This window comes from Mizuhopecten yessoensis, unplaced genomic scaffold (assembly GCF_002113885.1).
Source record: "Mizuhopecten yessoensis strain PY_sf001 unplaced genomic scaffold, ASM211388v2 scaffold4891, whole genome shotgun sequence".
Classification (NCBI taxonomy): domain Eukaryota; kingdom Metazoa; phylum Mollusca; class Bivalvia; order Pectinida; family Pectinidae; genus Mizuhopecten; species Mizuhopecten yessoensis.
Window position 1 is genome coordinate 55,074 of NW_018405773.1, and position 5,762 is coordinate 60,835.

The window sequence follows — 5,762 nt, forward strand, 5'->3', positions numbered from 1 at the left end:
GGACATGTTGGATTTGGTCGAAAAGATGATTGGGGAGGGATTCCGTCCGGGGGTGGTCATTTTACAGATTGGGGGGAATGATCTGGATTCGGGGAGATATAATAGGGAAAGGTTCATGGGGTTGCTCCGAACAGTATTAGATACCCTGGATAGCTGGGGGGTGGTTAGGGTGGCTATACTAAGGGTACCGAGAAGGACTCGTCTTCGCTACATCACCCTGGGGGAGTATGGGGCTCGGCGTGCGAATCTTAACCTTGCTTTGGCTTTCGAAATGAAAGCCAGGGGCCAGGCTATGGTGATACGGCGCCGACTTATGTCCCCTAGGTTGTTGGCCGATGGGGTCCACTATAATGCCACCGGAATGCGGAGGTATTATCACGAGATCAGGCACACAGCCATAAGGGAGTTGAGAAAGGTCTAGGGGGTCATTAAGTATATTGGCTTCAATGCAGTCCGGTCAGAGAAATGGGGGGGGGGGGGGAGTTAATAATATATGTAGAAGTAGGTCTAGTTGTGGAGTCGCCCTCTGGGGTCAACTTTGGTGGCTAGAGTTGTTTTGACCAACATTGAAGATTGAACCCAGTTCTGACTTCCACTTTAGAAAATTCATTGGGTGGGTTATTCGGTCATTTAGGGTTAGCCTAGCCATGACGAGCGCTCAATGTTATTGTGGCTAGAGTTGTTTTGACCAACATGGTGACAGAGCAATTGTCTTGGTTAGGATTAGTTTAGTTGGGTGGGGATGACATCATCTCTGGTCGGGCTGAATTGTTGTGTGGATTTATATAAAATTAGAGGTCCTGTAGTATTGGTAGCTAAATGTCTGGTTAGTATATATATATATTAAATAGGCGTATACTTTATGCCCGGGGGTGGCTTCCCCAAAAATTAATGTTTAAGGGGGGGGGGTAAGCAGACTGCCTGATGTCGGAACAGAGTCCAGAATGTTAAGTTCTGTAATAATGTGTTGATTTTTTTAAGTTTATTGCCTTTGTTATTTTCCAACTGTATCTAGATAAGAACAGTTGTGCAAAGCATGTGTTTTTCCTCCCTTGTAGGGGAGGTTTGTTGTTCAACTAAATATAATGGGGGTATTCCCTAATACCGGTGTAATGAAGGTCGGCTATTATTAGGATAATGGTAATATTTCTAAAATATTCCTGATGCTTTGGCAAGTTAAATTTTGCTTTTATATGGGGTACTTGATTAGGAAGTATTGGATCATGAAACTTACTACCAGGGTGAAATTTTAACCCAAGCCGCTGTGTTTGTGCTTTTGACTCTTCTCTTCTCTTGGTGTTTCGTTTCTGGGTAATATATTTGGGTCAACAGGGCGTGGTTTGCGGACTGGCCAGACGCCCACCGTGTTTTGCTGATCTAGATTGTTGTTGGGAATGAAATGATCAAGGGAGGAATCAGGCCCTGTCAAACAAGCACTTGCAAAGTTGTTAGGGTTGAGGGAAATTTTAAAATTGTTGGGTTTTAAGGGAAACTTTAAATTATTAGGGTTTAAGGGACATTTTCAATTGTTAGGTTTGAGGGAAATTTTAAAATTGTTGGGTTTTAAGGGAAACTTTAAATTATTAGGGTTTAGGGGACATTTTCAATTGGTAGGGCTTAGGGAAATTTTAAATTATTAGGGTTTAGGGAAATTCTAAATTGTTAGGGTTTAGGAATATTTCTAGTTATTGGGGTTTAGGGGAACTTTAAATTGTTAGGGTAACTCCATACGGGATACTGGGTAAATTTTGTAATATCTTTGTAACTTTACTAATTTTTCGCTCGAGCTGACATTTATTGCATTGGTTGGTAGCTGGCAAACTTAGCTGAATTGTGTATACCGGGCTGAATACTGCTAGGGTGTGGAAATCCTGTGTTTGAACATATTACGAGCATAATGAACTTTTCTATTGTGATGGTGCTCCCTACTGAACGAACTTTGATGATGATGGTGCTCACCAATGAAGTGGTGATACTATGATGGTGCTCACCAATGCTATGATGGTGCTCACCAATGAACTTTGATATTATGATGGTGCTCACCAATGAACTTTGACATTATGATTGTGTTTATTCCAGGGTTGTATTATAGTGTTGTTATAAGCCAGCAGGGTTATGCCTCCATTGTATCGGAGATTATCAATTGTATTATTGTCATATGGTATTTGTTATATTTTTGTTGAAAATTGTGGCATTGTTAGGCAGTGGGTACACTTGTATTCTTCTTAGCGAATAGGGACGAATCTTGACAATCGATGTTCAGTACTTGGTAAAATAACTACAACTTTTGAGTTTTTTTTGGTTCCGGCTACGGGTCGCAGCCTATTCGTGTGGTTAGGGGGTGTGTAACGCACCAAAGTTTTGGGGCGTTGCGTTCCGTCTAATTCACCGACCAGCGGGAATCCTTAAAATTATACCGGCCGCTACCGGAAATAATCAACGGGGACTCTGGGATAGAGCACTTTTGTTCCCGACTTCAGCCAGGTAAGCAGCACTTTTTCAGCTGTCTAAATCCAATGATTTAATTACTCTATGTCGCCCATCCTTCCAGAATCCGGGGTTGTAAACATTTACTGAACATTTATTGTTAGGTCCTCGGTAGTATTTTTGTACTATGGCGTTAGTTTAATAGGGAAATAGCGAGGTGAACTTAGAGATATTTTTGCGGGAGACATGCCGGTCATCATACCGTTTGAAGGAGAGATGTTATGCATTCTCCGCCCTTTATGTTCAGCACATGCCGTGGTTGTGTCTATGAGCGGTAGGCTCCTCTAGCCCACATGAAGGCGTGTGGCGGAATGTAGAAGGGTTAACGGAAAAGCTATTGAGCGGAAGTGATAGCCGCATGTCCTCGTACACGTGTTTGAGTTATCTCGATGAGGGCTTTAGGATTAGTGATAAGGTAGCTGGCTCGAATATAGAGCGAGTACGAGTTATAGACAGGGTCATGTTGTACTGAATATTTCACTAAAGTATAGTGAAACTTGGAAACTCACAGGCCGTATTGCCACGTGGTTGAGTTATCTCGTGGAGGGCTTTAGGATTAGTGATAAGGTAGCTTGCTCGAATATAGAGCGAGTACGAGTTATAGACAGGGTCATGTTGTACTGAATATTTCACTCAATTGTAGTGAAACTTAGAAACCCACCTGCCGCCACGTGTCTTGTTATACTGTTAAGTTTGAATGTACAATAAACGTGCGAAATCTATAGCTGCCTAAGTTGTTTGTGTCACCGATCTCTGCTTCCTAAATACTATTTCATACTTTATTTACAATCCATGGAACCTGCAAGCGAAAGCGACAGTCAAACCAATGTGTGTAGGTAACGTTTCGTTACAAATATAATAGTTTGGAGTGAATTTTACCAGTTTTGACCTCATCACAGAAAAGTTTCATGTTTGACTCTAAAAGGTCTGCCAATTTTAATATGTGTTTTTCACTCTATCAACAAGAAAACAACTGTCGGCTTCACGAAAGATAGGGCCTGTGCAAGTCTAGTCACTTCAGTGCAAAGCAGAACCGTTCAGACGAAGAGATTCTTTGTTTATCAACGACAATGCTGATGAGCCCCCTGAGATTCATGTATGTACGCGTATGTGTGGGTTAAAGGTACATGTAAGTATGCGTAGCCTACTTTGTCAGTTCGTGTCTGTGTCACAACACGACTCCCCCTCCCTACCCTGGTCTGATTTGCTTCAAGTCAGTCACACATGCTATACTGATATGGGTCACAGAACACACCCTAATGCTGAGACCCATATCAGCATAGCATATATAGTGTATTTCGGAGGTTTAAGATGATGGGAAGTCGAGGGGGATTCAAGATTCATTTATATATAATAAGGCGGCAATTGCTGGTAGTTTGTAATGGGTTAAGATGTACAAAATGTATTTAGACGTGTTGAAAAAAGTTTCTTTTTACAAGTTATTTAATCAGTTTTGTCTCTTCTATTTAATTAAAAACAATGAAACTTACAAAAAATGACAAACATCAAGTATTCCATTAAGTCTCCTTAATGCATATTATATATATGTGTGTGTGTATGTGAGGATGTGTGTTATGGACTGTGGTCTGAGTGTACAAACATATATATGATTTGCTAAGAAAGTGTTTTATAAGTTTTCAAATGTCATCAAATAATGTTTCTTTTTCTTTCTTATAATTATAACTTGGTTGAATGTTCTAGCCTATATGTTTGTAAGTGTATATGAGTGTCTTGTTGAGCAATGTATTAAATTTATGCTTTCTGTCCATCTATACTGGTTAAGAGAAGACTTATATAGGCTAAGCCTCTTGTCTCATCCAATTGTTCAATTTTTTTGTCCAATAAAATTTGTTGAAATAAATAAGTCCCCTTTACATGTACCAGTGATGTGTAGTGGACTATGCATCCCTGCATGTACAATGTCTTTTACCATTAACTTTATTATTTCTAATATTTGTTCTACCTTTAATTATATCTGTATTTAATAAAGACGTTAATTGCACTGATTTTTTTGTAAACATATGATTATAAATGATAAATGCATACTTGCCAACCTTTTGATTTTTTTTATGGGAGAGATGCTGTGTGCTCAAAATAAAAATTTACGAAATATGAATAATTATAAAAGATGTGTATATAAAAAAAAACACTTAAGAGTGTCAAATTGCTAATCGTCTTTTTAGTTGTTCTTCATGATGAAGTCATTAGGTAACAAAATAATTAAGCAAGTTTAATTACTGGCTGAAAATGGTCAATTCTAAGCAATCTTATTCCGTGGTCTGACCTATGAGACGAAAGGTGTTAAGGGGACGTAACTCACAAGATCTGGAAAAATAAGCTACATGTAGAATTGATTCGTCAATCCACCAAGGAATTAAACTAGACCTGGGTCCATGACTTTGACTAATTTTTATATGTTTCACTTTTCGAAACGTGTGAAATAATCTGTTCTTAAATATGAAAATGAAAAATGGATTAACTGATTACATGTAACGTTTTAGTCAATTTTCAACTACGTAATAATCCATTCAGACACATGTACGTGGTCACTCACAAACTCTACTTACAGGTCATTGATATATCTGGTCACACACTCTAATTATACTATAAACCACTGAGGTACCTGGTCACAATCACTGGTAATAGTTCACTGAGTTACATGTACCTAGTCACGAACAGTAACAGACGCACTACCTATGGACAACTGAGATACCTGATCACAAAAAATATAGTTCACTGAGATACCTGGGTNTCATTGAGATACCTGGTCACAAACACCTACATTAAGACTATTGATGTAACACTTCCCCCGAGATCAAGTCCAGTCAAGATAAATATTTTTAAAAAAATATCACGTTTGTGAGGTGTTTACATAACTGAGTTGTTAGTTTGTAATCAACTGAATGACGAGCACTGCTTTAATATGTTATTTGCATTCATAGCCTTGCGCATCGAGATATACACAGGTGTGAAAGTAAAGTGTATAATTTACAAAATTATACAATATGTAGTGTGGCAGGTTTTGACTGTATTGGAGGTAATTTAAAAGCCTTGCAGCTGTGAACACGTCAGGTTTGTTTTCAAAAGCTGAAATCATTAAAATTATCTTGAGCAAATCTAAATAATTTCATAACTTACGCACCCTTAAAAGCTTTTAACTTTTTGATGTTTTGGTTTTGTGCATCCAATAAAGTTTATTTTAGTCATGATTGATGAATAACATATCTTCTGATCTGTAGATTTCTTTACACACGTGTACCACGTCACCAATTGTA